Source organism: Lissotriton vulgaris, chromosome 3_2, assembly GCF_964263255.1.
Source record: "Lissotriton vulgaris chromosome 3_2, aLisVul1.2, whole genome shotgun sequence".
In the NCBI taxonomy this organism is placed as follows: domain Eukaryota; kingdom Metazoa; phylum Chordata; class Amphibia; order Caudata; family Salamandridae; genus Lissotriton; species Lissotriton vulgaris.
In genome coordinates, this window is record NC_141690.1 from 118,903,003 (window position 1) to 118,918,875 (window position 15,873).

The following is a 15,873-nucleotide window of genomic DNA, read 5'->3' on the forward strand; positions in this document are numbered from 1 at the left end:
TAAACTTCGTCTCTGCTAAGTTTATCTCCAATCCCCTCAGAGCGCAAAAGGATACAAAACCATCCAGGACCCTCTGGATACCTGATGATGTTCGAGACAACAGCAGGGTGTCGTCTGCGAACATCAGAGCAGGTGGCCAGTGGCCAACCAAGGAGCATCACTGTCCCTGACCGTTTCCAGTTCACCCACCAGGCCATTTATATAAAGACTAAAGAGCGTCGGAGCCAGGGCGGAGCCCTGGCGTACGCCTCTGGTCACGGGGAAGCGGGCTGATAATTCCCCGTTCTTCCCGCATCTCAGCTTGGCATAGTTCCCTGCATGGAAGCGCATCAGGACATCTAGCAGATAGGGCGGGAGGTCTAGTTCTTTCAGTACCCTCCATAGGCTTTCCCTGGGGACAAGGTCGAAGGCAGCCCGCAGGTCTACGAACACAAGGTAGAGGCTGCCACCCTCCACTCTTGCTGTCTTCCAAAAAAGGAACTGCAACCTAAAAATTTGGTCCAGGGTCGAGATTCCAGCCCTGAAGCCGGCCTGTAGGGTAGTCAATATTTTTTTCTCCTCCATCCACCCCAGCAATCTGTCCAGAAGGACTCGGCCCATTAGCTTCTGTGAAGTATCCAGGAGACTAATCGGCCGGTAATTTGATGGGACTAAGGGGCAGCCCTTCTTGAAGATTGGCACAATCTCGGCTCCTGCCCAGGTGTCAGGTAACTTGGCACCCCAAAGGACAGCATTGAATAGAACAGCCAAGTACGGCGCCCAGATTTTTGGCTGGGAGCGGAAAAGATCTCCTGGTAGTCTGTCTAGGCCTGGGGCTTTGTTAGGTAGTTGCCTGATGATCGCTGATTCCACCTCTTTAACTGAGATGCTCTCAGTGTCTCCAGGGCCCTCCCTTGCCTTGGCGTCCCGCTGACCTAACGGATAGCCCAAGTCCGAGGCCCCTCGCAGTCGATATTCGTGCGGGGGGTCTGGGGCTCGGGACATCCGGAGGGCATCATCTGTCACCACTATCTCTGCCCCATTTAGGTGTTCACTAGTATCAGTCTCAGGGCTGGTGTAAAGCGCAGCAAAGTGCGCCTCCCAGACTGACGGAGCAATGTTTGGTTGAAGAGACTCCCCTCCCTCTTTTACACCAAAGTTAACTAATGCCCAGAATAATTTGGTGTCTTTTGCTAGTAAGGCCCCTCTTAGATCTTCCCACCTGGCTTCTTCCCACTCCCTCTTGCCCCTAGAGAGCTCCTTTTTATATAACAGTCTGGTAGCCCTAATGTTCACTCTGTCATTAGATTTGATTGCTGCAAAGAGCTCCTTTTTAAATTTTTTGCAAGCATCATCAAACCAGGGTGAGTTTTCGGGGCTCGCCTTTTAGTTCCATTTACAGGGTAGAACACATCCCCCAATACCGTGACTAGCTGCCTATGTGTCTCCACTACCTGATGCCGACAGGATAGATCACCCATCTTGGTGATAAATGGGATTGCAAGTTGGTACATTTTTACTAGCCTGGATGGTGAATTTACTAGGTGGGGCCATTTAACCCTTCTTCTATTATTAGCCAACATGAGGGGAGGCATCATCGCCGCGGGTTCGGGTATAGGATTAGTTAAACCAAAGGACCCCGGCTTGAGAGTTAAAACCAGGGCATTGTGGTCGCTATCTTGTCTTTGTACGACCCTAAATTCCTTTAGCTTATCCCAATTTTTGGCGTCTACCATGAGGTAGTCAATGATGGATGTTCGCCCTACTCGGTTAAACGTAGTTATAGCTGGGGAGTCAGGATCCAATCTTCCATTGCATGCCCGCAAGGATGTTTCAAGGGAGAAGGATTTTATTTGGAGAGCTAAAGGAGTCCATGCCCTAACCGGGGTGATATTAGGCTCAGGAATATGCCAGAGTGCGTCAACCTCGTCTTGCTCACCCAGCTCCAGACTTCCCAGTGGTTCGAATTGACAATTAAAGTCTCCCCCAAGAATTATTGACATAGAGGGGTCTAGCCTCTGGATAAAAGAGTTCAGGGCTTTAATTGTTTACGACTCTTGTCCATTTCTGGATGGTCTGGAGTAGATATTTATTATTGCTACTTTGGGTTTGCTTGCGGGTTCTAATAAGACACACTGTATGTCCAATGAGTTTGTTTGCATTTGGGTCGCCTGGATACCCAGGTGGGTGCCTACCCAAATTGACAACCCACCCGACAGACGGCCTCTGCCTGTAGACATGGCCAGGATGTCAAATGTAGCGAAAGACGAGCTACTGCTCTCTTCCAGTGCCCAGGTCTCTTGCATAAGGCATATGTCATGTATTGCCATAAAGGCCGCCCACTCTGGTGTTAATAGCTTATTTTTTAACCCGGCTATGTTCCATGAGATCAACTTTAAACATCCTTCTTGTGGAATTTTGGAGCCCTCTCCTTCCCCTTCTACATTTTTCTCCCCCAGAAGCTGGTGTGAAATGGGGTGCGGAGTAATTTCTTCTGAAACCCCATGGGCTGCACCTTCTGGACTAGTGGTATGGGATTGTCCACCCATGCCCCACCTAGACTGTAAACTTCAGTCGCAATCATCCATACCACTAAACACATAGAATTATTAGGAAACAGTTTGTAATGAATAGGAGCTGTAAAAGTTAGGGAAGTATAAGCATTAATATAACAATAGAACAACTTACTGGGGCCAGCAGAAGAGCCTGCAAGGGACTGATCCTGTCCACCTTCTTCCACCGGAGTCTCAGTCGCCGCCGCCGCCTTGCCCCTGGGAGGTGCTGGTGAACATGAAATAAAGAAACACAACATGGATGATTGTTTTTTTGGAAATATTTGATTTCCTTGAACACAATCTAAAATTATGTCGGGGAAACAAATTAACAACAATTGCATCTGATCTGGTCTACTAGGAGGATAGTAGTACAGTATTGCAGGATTCGCAGACTGTCTAATAGGAAAGTTATGTAATTCACTAACTACACCAACAACAAAAAGGTTCACTTCGACTGCCATCACTCAGCAGCACAAGACGTCGCGTGACAGACACAGTCCGTCATCATGATTGCAGATCACTAACAAATGTCCTATAACAAGTAATAAATAATATACTCTACGTATCAATCCACCACTATCTCTTCAAAGTGGCAGCAACAGGAGTACAAAGAAGGAATAGACTTGAGTCTACTGTCTCTAGCATTACGCAGTAATGCTCTCAAATGAGTAAAATGTTGCACAAGTAAGCATAGTAGCAACACCAATAACCAGGCGAGCACCTGCAATGACAGAAGCTATTTAAAGATTAATTTACATGTAATGTAATCGAATCAGCAGCATTCGTAATCTTCAGGAAAAAAATAGATTAGCAATATAACAGAGCAAAAGAAAAAAAAGTAGTTATTAAATAGCTACTTACCAAGGCCAGGGATCTCCAATCCTAGCAGGACGAGCATGTCATGCTCCCGGTTCAGGATGTCAGCCCACCGGTGCGTCGCTTGCTGGTAGGTGCACCGGACCCCAGACTCCTTACACATGCCCCGGCACACCTTCTCCCACAGATGGCGACGCTCCCGGAGGCCGTAACCGGAAGCAATCCGCCCACCTGCTGTCACGGTCTTAGGGAGGTGGACTTGAACAAAAACCATCAAGGCGGCCACCTCCACCGTAGAGAAGATCTCCCTGGCCTGGACTTACTCCCCCCTCAAAATCCCGAAAGGGGGCCGGGTACGGGGTGCTAGGCCCTTCCCCTTGCCCTTGTCGGCTCCCTTAGCCATGGTCCTGGGCACAAGAAGAAGGAAAGAAGAATAGGTATGAAAAAAATAAGAGAGAGAGCGAAAGAAATAAAGTAGGTAATGAAGGGATGTATGACATTACAACGCATGCTTTTACCACGCATGCCTTTACAACGCGGTTTTTACAACGAAAACCTTTACAACGCGTAGCGCTTTGGGGTGCTGGATAGTGAATAGTTTAATTTACTATTCCAACTCCAGTCCCCGTGGGCACTAGGGAAGGTGTTGGATAGTAAATTAAACGTATTCCCTATCCTAGAGCGCCCCCCAGCGCAATGCGTTGTAATGGTTTGCGTTGTAAAAGTTGCGTCATAAAGGCACTGCGTGGTAAAAGTTGCGTTGTAAAGGATGTTTCCCTAATAAAGTAACAAAAAGTTTAAAAAAACACAAAATATAGATGTAGGAAATTGTAGAGATAGATAATAAGCAAAAAAAAGTTCAGAAAAACATAGGATTACAAAGATGGAAGATGGATTTAAAGGTAGCATGCCCAAAAACCATAGCAATGAATGAAAAACAAGATGGCCGCACCCATAGAGGACCGCGTGGGTAAGTTCACGCAATATTTCCCATGCGAGCACGCAAAAACTCCCGCGAACCAGTAAACGCACCACACGCACAACGCGAGCATGCAGCTAGCACCCGGACCTGGAAATACGCAATGCGCACAAGATGGCCGCGCTCATGTACGACCGCATGGGTAACTTTGCGGTCGTTGCGCTGCAAGCAGCCCGCGAAGACGCAAAAAACCACGGGAACACGCAAACAAATAAACAATCCGCAAATGTGCACGAGTTCGCGGATTGCGAGTTTGATTTCGCGCAAATTCACGCCCCGCGAATCTCGTGAAATTGCAAAAAAATAATTTTGCTAAACTGAAAGCACTTAGCAGGTGCAAAAGTTCAAGCTAATTTGTAACCATTCCCTGTAGTGCTTCCTGAAGGGCCCCTCCAGAGTTCAGTTGCCTACTTGCAACTATTCTCTGACCCTGCTCTGACCCTCAAAGCAGGGTCAGAGAATAGTTACAAGTATGGCACAATGCTCCTGTAAAAAAAATTAAACTGCAACAGGAAGCACTTACAGCTAAGGAAGCAGGTGCCAGACTTGAAGCTCAAATTCAGTGACACATTAACCAGCCCCAAATTAATTAATCTCAGTTGAGGCTCAGCAGGTGTGCTTTTCCCCCATAATCTACAGTGGTGAACCAGAGGGTGCTGTGATGAACCAGAGGGTGGCAGTGCTGAACCAGAGGGTGGCAGTGATGAACCAGAGGGTGGCAGGGGTGAACCAGAGGGTGGCAGTGGTAAACCAGAGGGTGCTGTGATGAACCAGAGAGTGACAGGGATGAACCAGAGGGTGACAGTGGTGAACCAGAGGGTGCATGTAATGAACCAGTGGGTGGCAGTGGTGAACCAGAGGGTGGTAGTGGTGAACTAGAGGGTGACAGTGGTGAACCAGAGAGTGACAGTGGTGAACCAGAGAGTGGCACTGGTGAACCACAGGGTAGCAGTGATGAACCAGAGGGTGGCAGGGGTGAACCAGAGGGTGGCAGTGGTGAACCAGAGGGTGCTGTGATGAACCAGAGAGTGACAGGGGTGAACTAGAGGGTGACAGTGGTGAACCAGAGGGTGCTATGATGAACCAGAGGGTGGCAGTGGTGAACCAGAGGGTGGTAGTGGTGAACCAGAGAGTGACAGTGGTGAACCAGAGAGTGGCAGTGGTGAACCACAGGGTGGCAGTGGTGAACCAGAGGGTGACAGGGTCACAAACAGGCTGGACACCTAGAAACACCATGGTTGCGACCGTTGCGACCACACAAGTAAGTTTGCGTTCCCAAACTTGAAAAAAACCCTTGCAAACTGGCAAAAACCCTTGCGAACACGCAAAAAAAAAACGCAAATTTGCACGAATTCGCGGATTTTGCGGATTGCAAGATCGATTTCACGCGAATTTGCGGAGCGCGAATTCGCAAATTTCGCTCATACTTAATTTTTTCATTCACAGATAATACAGGATACTCGATTTAACTTCGTGAGTATTTTGAGATTGGATTTGAGATTAGATTGCCATTAAACTCTTTTAGTGACGATGTCATTTGAGAATTCCTTTACTGAGTGGATATTATTGATTTTTAGGTGTTGTAGGTGGTGAGATAAATTCAGAACACTTGTGAGTATAGTCTCAGATTCCTCTATCATGTGTTTGAAAGCCTTATGAGGTATAGACATTAGGACTTGATTGATTTCTTTCTTTATATGTATGTTTATGTTTATGTTTTTGCATTAGACTTTGGGTATTTATACCCTTTGTGCATTAGTCACTTCCAGCTGGAAGTGCCTTGAAATGTCAGTTTTTTAACATTGTATGAATTGGTGTTACTGGAAGTCACCAATATTGGGAACACTATTATGTGGTGGCATGTTTCATGCACACTGTCTTATGGAGTCTTTTTTGACAATGTGGGTGTGTTCCACCATTTTTGTTCTTTTGGGGTGAGCAGACAATATTTTATACATGTAGGGATATTAAGGATATTTCCTTTTTTACACTAGATATATATTCTTTTTTCTATATTAGACATATATGTGCAACATTTTAGTTCTGATGATGGTCCTGAGGATCTGATAGATCGACGGGGGACCGAAACGTGGACGCCCAACATCGTTTTGCTTATATATTGATTTTTGTGATTCTGAATTTGATGATTTGTAACGTGGAATTTATGTTGTGTGTGGTATTTTACTTATCCATACTCTAAGCAAAAGGTGTTCTATATACTACTACCAATTCTTTTTACAATCTTAGTAGTATGTTTGTTGCCATGTTGCAATTATAAAGAAGTAAAAAAGCACAAAAGTACAATTAAATAATCTTTTGGTATTTGTGCAAATTTCCCAGCATTTGTGGATTTATGATCAGTGCTGTGACATTTTCTAAGTTGTAATTACTCCTGAAGAATTCCTTGGGGGACAATTTATGCTTTTGTTATTGAAAATTAAAAGGGGCATCAGCGAAATGTTGAGATGTGTTTAGTCCATGCCGAAGGCCTGAACCACTTGCATTGGCTGCCTATTAGGGAAAGGATTCAATTCAAAGCATTAATGATTATACACATGGATATACACAATAAAGGTACCTCTTATATAAAGACTAAAGTAAAAAACATATACATCCCATAGAGCATTTCGCTTAGCAAGTCAAAACGTTCTGTGTGTTCCTAGAATACATAAGTCTAAAGTTGGTGGTAGATCTTTTTCTTTCCATGCTTCTAGGCTGTGGAACTCTCTGGTGGATTGGCTTTGAGCAATGGCCAACCTGAAGATTTTTTTGTTTAGCGATATGTCACTGCCTTCTATTACCTGAGCGCTGGAATGCTTCCTTGGAAGCAGCTGTTTGCGCTTGAGAAAATATTTTTCATTCATTCATTCAATCATTTAACTATTATCTTTTGAAATTATCGCATCTCTTAATTGAACTATAATTTTTAGAAATCCTTGATTAAGGAGGTATAATCTGTATTTCAATTGGTCTACTCCAACAATAGCTTTGTCATCACAGTTGTGTCACAATGAGAGTCGTATTTCAGAATATATTGTTTCCCGAGTGATGAGATAAAATATTTCACAGCCAATTTAATAGTGGATAACCTTTCTATAATGCAATTGGATCACCATGCTTTTTCTCCATGTTTTGCTAAGCCTAAAGTTTATTCCCTTCCCCTTCTAAGGAATACCATTCCATCATACCTATCGAACGTATCATCTCTTGTCCTTTTGAACGTTTTAATACCTTAGGTGAGAAATAGGAGATACTAAAGACATATTTACAGGAGAATTAGCGAAATTGTTTAATTGTGGCATCTTTATAACCTGGGTGGGAGCCTTTGTGTTTTTTAGCCCAAAAAATCTATGTATTTATTATAGAGGCTTAAATCAGGCCACAATGAATAGCAGTTATCCTTTGCCTTTTTTAAAGATGAGTTCTTAGAGTCAATTGAGGGAGCACAAGTAAACTAAACTTCAATTACGAGGTAATTATCATCTATTGCAGACTGAGCAACAATGACCCTAGCCATAAGAAGGAAGAAGGGAAAGCAATTATTTTTTAACATTTCCCCTCTAACCTAGAGAATCACTTGACCTAAAGTCAAGTAAGCCAAAGGGGTCACCTGGCACCCTACAGAGTGACTACAGCCCAGGAAGCAATGTGCCTATGGTCCATTCAGTGAGAAGTCATCCTAGTTATTAGGGATTAGGACTAGTGGAGGCCTTGCAATGTAGTGATAAGATGTGGTGTGCTGGCAAGTAGTGATCAGGGCCACAGGAACCCTTGCAAAGAGGAATACAGAGGAACACAATGCTTCGGGTTATTTCATTTAGTAGCTGCCCCAGACTTCTAGTTATTTGACCAAGCCACATCAACCCTACAAATCCCTTTGACAGCCTGCAGGGTTGTTAGTGAAAGAAAGACTGGAGTTCATGGTACCCTTGTTGGTAAAAGACAAGACCAGGCGGCTACTAGGGTTTCTAGCCGCCTCCTAGCTAAAGTAGTTGGTTTCCAAAAAGGGGTACATGAGCTTCCCCTCCTTGGTACCCCAATGACCCTGCATGCTACTGATTAGCCTCATATGGTTTCTGTAATTTGACCATGCTCTCAGTGATCAAGTGACTTAAGGCTGTGTGACCATAATAGACTAATTACCACTATAACGTTTGACCTGGGGTTATATCAACTGTGGGAGGAGGGCGGAAGTGTACACCAGCCGTCATGGATATGGAAGGCCACACAAAGGAATAAGAAACAGAACAGAATTTTGAACATTTTCCAGCTTCTGTCTAACCTTTGCAGTCTTGTGATTTATATTCATGTGAGCCTAAGAGGTCCATCACCAGCCTGCAGTTTTGATTGGCACTGCCATGTTGTCTTGTCATTGCCTGCACGCCTTCCTACGAGCTATGAGGAAGGTGGCAGTAGGATACAGGGTGAAAATTGAAGTGGTTGTCATTGTGTAAGCCATAGCTTAGGGGATCTGTTACGTTAGCCAGAGAGCAAACATTGGAACATTCGGCAGGACTTACCTGCGCCTGGCCCACTGACCATGTAAGTACATTTCTGACTCCGCTCCTTTGCGTCAGAGGCTTTCTCCTCAATCCTCTTGCTCCTCCTTCATGTTGCTGTCTCTATCCTGCTCTCTCTCGTGTTTCTTGATTTGTTTAAGGTTGATAGTGTTGACTTCTTTCTATCTGTTGCCTTTTTTGCTGTCTTCTTTTTGCCACTGTTTGCCTCTATTAATCATACCTGCCAGTCTACTTATTTTGCCACTGTCATTCTCTTTTCGCTTGCTCTTTCTGCCACTCTCACTTTTTGCATACTCTTGCTCATTCTGCTCAATGTTTCCTTTGCCACTGTTGCTCATTTCCACTAATTTTGCTTTTTCACTGATCCCTTTTTTTCTGTTTTGCCACTTCTGCTCTTCATGCCTCCTCTATTCTGTTCCACTTTTGCCTAATGTGTCTTCCTTCTTTTTGAATTTTGAGCTCTTTGCACACAGCTGCCTTCTTCCAGATCTTCCTCACTCTCCTTCTGTTGCACTCCTTACCTTGTTTTATCCTTTCCATGCACCCACCTCTCACATACTCCTCCCAGCCCCAGCCCCACCCACTGCCCCTTGCTCTTCTCCATGCTTTCATGACCTTCAAAATAGCAGCTGCAGCTTGGAAATGTGCAGTAGGCAAGTGGCTGGCGCGCAAAAGGCTTGCAAGAGGCAAGCCCTTCTGTGCCTCTTCTTCGCCCAGCACCAGGAAGCTTGGTCCCCCCTCCACCAATACAATACTGCAACCATATGCACACTCAGCCCCGTCTGCCCCACTTCTGCTGTGCTGCACCACACAGCACTGAGGTAGTTTTCTCCTGGACCTCCTGCATGTTATCATGCACTCTCCCACACCTACTGCTAACCGCTCCTGCACCAACAACGCCGAACACCACACTCCCTCACACTGACCAGCCACTGACCGCACAACACTCTATACTCTCATAAATGCTCCTCAACACCCGCTAATTCCCCAAACATTCCACGGATATCTGACACATGTTACATGGCCATGCACCAGATCTTCTATACTGAGAACTGGCTGAACCCCATGTTCACCTTCATGAGTGCCATCCCTCCCACTACAAGGTTGCCCAAGCTGTACCAACAGTATAAGCGCAGAGGTGGAATCTCCCTCATCTTCAGGGACAACATCAGCTGCACCACCTCCATAGACACATCCAAGAGCAACATGCAAAACCTGTAGTTCAAACTACACATCATAGCCAACTTCACCATGAATGGCAATCTCATTTACCGACCAGCAAGACGGTGCATCAACTTCGCCAACACCATCATGGACGTTGTCGCTCCCATCGTCCTTGGAGGGATGAACTTCCACCTAAAAGTCTGTGCTGACCCAAACTCAACAGCACTATTTGCACACTCAAGAAACCTTGGCCTCACCCAACACATTAATGGATCCATGCACATTTCCAGACACCTCCTTGACCCGATTTTTACCTCTTTTGACAACATCTCAGTCAACAAGCCCACTCAGATCACCTGGACAGATGACACCCTCATCAAGTTCAGTTTTCCCATCCTGCACCACTAAAGACCTACCATCGCTAGACCAGCCAGCCGAAACTGGAAAAACATCCCAGGGGATGACTGGACTACTGCACTCACAGAACACCAGCCCGAACACAACAGGACTTTACCTGAATCCATCAACAACTTCAACAATTGGATCTCCAAGTGCGCTGACACCCTAGCCACTCTCAACCACAGCACACCCACAAGATCCAGACCTATGGTCAGTTGCTTCACAATGGAACTCAAGATTACCAAAAGACACTCCAGACAACTGAGCGTAGATAGAAAAGAAGCCAAGAAAATGGATGTATTAGCATCTTTAAATCTGCCCTGAGACGCTACCACTAACAGAGGCAGTCCACCCAACACAATGCACTTGCAGACTACATCAATGTCAGCACCAATACCAGCAAAGAGATCTTCGCCATCATGATAGATTTCAGGTCACCAGCAGCTGCGTCCAACAGCATCACCCCCTCATAGGATCACTGCAACAGGTTCTTGGAATTCTTCTGCAGCATGACCACCTTCATATACAGCTACTTTGACCCTCAACCGGACCAACAGACCTTGCAACATAACTCACTATTTCAACTAGATAATGACCTTGATCTAAAGATCCACCATCACCATGCATGAAACCCCTGCCATCACGCACTCCGTCCACTCCAGGGCCCCATTAGATCTCTGTCCCCACCATGCCTTCAACAGAGGACCTCAGCTCACACCTATCTTCAAGGCCTCTATTCCATCTGTGTGCTTCCCAGAAACATGGAAACGCGACACAGCCTCCCTCCCTCTGCTCCCCCTGCTTTGTGGACCCATTGACGCTTGCCAATTACCGATCAATCTACCTCTACCATGCCTGGGCAGAGTCTGAGAGAAACTCATTAACAGATGTCTCACAACCATCTCAGCAACCACCAACTCCTCAACATCACACAATCCTGTTTCAGACACAGACACAGCCACAGCACAGCACAGAAACAGTCCTCATTACCATTACAGATGACATCTTCATATTCCTGTACAGAGGAGACACAGTGGCCCTCATCCTCCTTCTCGTCTCCACAGCATTTGACACAGTCTGCTTCCCCATCCTCATCTGAGGCCTAACCAAGTTTGGAATCCAAGGACCTTCTCTCTACTGAATCTGCTCTCTTCTGACTCGGTTGACATATTCAGTCAGCTTGGACCTTACTCTTCTGATGTCTGCAGCCTCATCTGCAGAGTACCACAAGTTTCCTCATTCAGCCCTACCCTTTTTAACATATACAGGATCCCATTAGCAAGCATCTTCCACACCCACTGTATTGACGTCCTTCCATGAACCAACACCAACTCATACTCTCTGTCTTGAACAAGACTTCCAACTCCTGGCACAAGTTCACCGCCTGCATGACCAAATTTGGGGACTGGATGAAGACCTTTTCCCTCAAACTTATCACCAACAAGACAGAAGTTGTAATTTTCAAGAAGAACTTGTCACTGTGGGACTCTACCTGGTGGCCAACTGAAATACGACCCACCCTGACCACCCATGCAAAGAACCTCTATATCTTCATCGACAACAAACTCGGCATTAACGCCCAAGGCAATGCTGTTACAGTTTCCTACTTCTTCACCTTCACCGGAGGACCTCAAACGATTCAGAACTTGGCATCCAGAATCCCACTTAAACTCTCATGCCATACATACATCACACCACACCTCAAGGAGCTACACTGTCCTCCTATAAACACTTGCACACAGTTTGCGCTCCTCACTCACACCTTCAAAGCACTACACAACAGTGGCCATGCTTACCTCAATAGACTCATCTCCTCTAACAACCATCTAGTCGCTACCACTCAGCCCGACTCCTACTTGCATACATCTCACGCATATGTAGAACCATTTCTGGTGGTTGGGCCTTCTACATCGATCCTGAAGCGTGGAACTATCTGCCCGTACAAATCAAGCGTGGAACTATCTGCCCGTACAAATCAAGCGTGGAACTATCTGTCCGTACAAATCAAGCATGGAACTATCTGCCCGTACAAATCAAGCGTGGAACTATCTGTCCGTACAAATCAAGCGTGGAACTATCTGCCCGTACAAATCAAGCGTGGAACTATCTGCCCGTACAAATCAGAGCCTCTACCTCAACTCTTGATTCCTCGAGAAGCTGAAAACCTGGCTCTTCAGTAGTGCTTCCTGTCTGCACCAGGGAGGCTGACTTCTACCTGCTCAGCCCCCCCACAACTCCCCCACCCGATTATTGTGTGCTTCACAAATACACATACCATTCCATAAAATAGCATAACATAGTTTTCCTCTCATGTGACATTGATCCTGTGCGCATTAACTTTCATTGTCCTTCGTCACCGCCACAGCTTTCACGTGATGATGGTGTAGTATCACTCCCAGGTGAAAACTGGTGCTGGCTCTGTGAGGGTGGGGATTGTATTGCATTTGATCATAGCGCTTTCCTACCGCCAACAAGGCAGCAAAGTTCTTTCCTCTATTTCTAGCAAGTTGCTACTCTGTTTATAGTGCATGGTTGAAAAAAGATGTAGCTTCAGTGGTGCTGTTTGTAATTAACGTCCTTGTCTTCAGTCCCTTTCGTTATCGGCAATGCCGCTGTTCCTAAGGCGCCGAAAGCTTGCTTGATTTATTTGTATGGTAATATCCAGGCACCATGAATATAAATTGGAAAGGTCTGCATGGAGGTCTACACAAAGTAAGCAATGCATAATGCAGAGTATTACTTTTAGATTGGAGGGCACCCCTCCAGGGGTCTTCTGTTAGAGAGAAATAGAGTTTTTCTCTTCGAAGTTTATGACTTCTAAATGTGAAACGTACATGTTAAGTTGTGATTTCCGAGCTGTGTGTAGAAGAGCTTAGTAAAAAAAAAAACAGCTCAACTCTTTCTTTGGTGTGCCCTTACTGCATGATCCCTTCCCTGCAGCGGCAGTGCGGGCTTTCTTGGTGGGGGGGACGGGGGGGGGGGGGGCGCAAATGTTTTGCAATGGCAGTAACTCTGGGGGCGAGCATTCTTGATGAAACCGCTCTCTCTGCCTTAGTCGTTTAACAGCAAGATGACGCACGACGCCATGACGCGAATGTCATTTTCCGAAGCTGCGTGCCTCCACGAGCTGAGAGAAAGATTACAGATGTTCACCACGCGAAGTACGGGGGTCCCAAAACAACGTCTTTCATGTTTAAAGAGATCTATTCCAGCTAAGCAGGTAACTACCACGCAAATCCCCAAACGCCCGTGATTTGTGGATTATGGAGTACAAAGAGCATTAATCCCATCAACACGGCTAAGGTTCCATTAAAATACTACATTTTTCATTTCTGTACATATGCTATCAGGGATAACAGAGAAGTCTCGCTGTTCAGATTCCAAAATGAGCTGTTGATTAACAAACATGTCTGCTATTTTCAGTGGCAGTTAACATGATCCTTTTATGGCCTACATTTCAATTTTTGTTATTTTAATATGTGAGGCATTTTCATCTCCTACTGTTCTTCTTCATGTTCTGTATACTACTTATCATGTCTTGCTATTGTGAACATTGGTAAATCAGCTCTTAACCTTTCAAAGCCAATTTTATAGGATTATAGACAGTCTGACTTCCGCCGAATTTCGAGCATCTGAGTTCGATGTTGAGAAACGCATTCACATGGTGGCAAGTCAGGGCCTCATTTATGAAAAGTGACGCATCGCTGCATGAAAACAGCGATGCGTCACTTTTCACTGCACCCTCCTTGCGACCCCAATGATGCGTCATATTTACAGTATGACACATCATGGTGCAAGGAGTTACAGATACGTCAGTATTTCTGACGTATCTGTATTGCGCAAAAGTGATGCATTGCTGGAGTGTGTCACAAAAGTGACGCAACTCCAGCAATGCTTCCTTTCACATGGGGCAAGCCCCATGTGAAAGGGCCTGCGTCAGTCTTACGTCTGCTGTGAGGCAGGCACAAGATTTTGACGCAACGATGTCCTAGAAGTGACGCAGTCAAATCTCATAGATTTCACAGCGTAATTTCTACGACCCTTTCTTGCACCGGAACGCCTCCCCTGCATACATTATACCTGGCGCAGGTATAATGTGGCGCAGGGGTTTACAAAGTGATGCATCGACCTAGATGCCTCACTTTGTAAATATGGTGCAACAAGGCACATTTTCTACGCTGCTGGTTCGTCACAAAAAGTGACGCACCGGCAGCGTAAAAGTGACGCATGGCCTCATAAATGAGGCCCTGTAGTTTTTTGTTATGCGTGTGGAGACTCCCCATTGGGTCATGATGACGGGCGTACCTCTCAGTTAAACAGCCGGAGTGAATTATAGCCTAATCAGAAATGACTGATTAATGCAGAATTTACCAAAAACAATTATAAAACATGGACATTTCACAAAAAGTACATGAAACAAATATAAACAGACAGACGTACAAAATAAAAATATATTTATTGAAAAGTATCATTAGCTTGTTGCACTGCTGCAATGACACCAAATACAAATACCGTAACACTATATAGCACACACAACCTATCCTTAGATGCTCTCAATTAAATCCATAGGCTTGTAAAAATAGTCACCATAAACACTGCAACCATCAATGTGGAGCCAACTCATGTCTTCCTTGCAGCTCCGCATATCCCTATAACTATACAACATGACTTACTGGTGGAGGAAGAATACCAACATCAAAATTAGTCCGTAGATTGAGGTAAAAGCTCAGGATTGCCAGGATAAGACTCAGTTTATTGAACATGAAACAGTCTCAGCTACTGACAATGCATCATCTAACCATGAAGGAATTAAAGCACATCACATCTTCCATTGGGGATGTGGCAACACCCAACACAGGGTAAACACACCTCACTCAAAAACGTACCTGCAGTAATGTAGATCTGCCCAACAGACGAATGTTTTTATCCAGTGACCTTGGCACACATTAGCAGAGCCAACCATTTAATAATTACGGACCAAAATTGTGGATGCATTGCTAAAGATGAATACCACGGTTCTGCAAAACAATTGCATAGGAAACAGAATGGAGACAAATGTTTTTGTGGAGGAGGACAACAGCCACCTCCCTGATGAGTCTGATACCTGATCGTAGTCTATGCAACTGTTTGTTGTCATGCCACACAAGAAAATAATCTGACAAATGCATGTTCCTCTGTATTTCACAAGTATGTCGTCTCCATTTCAGCTATTCACATGCCAGAGAATGTATTTATAAATGTATACATTAGTGATATATGAGTTAAGCGGATAATTGTGCTACACCCGTCCCACTCTGACCTTACCAAGAGTAGAAATTGTTGGACTTAAGAGGGGTCAGATTTACTATTACAACTCCAACATAAGCAACAATAAGGAATGTGTTTGACTTTGCAGAGGCTACATTTATTATTTCCACTCCAACCTGAGCAACAGTAGAGAATTTGTTGGGCTCTGGGGAGT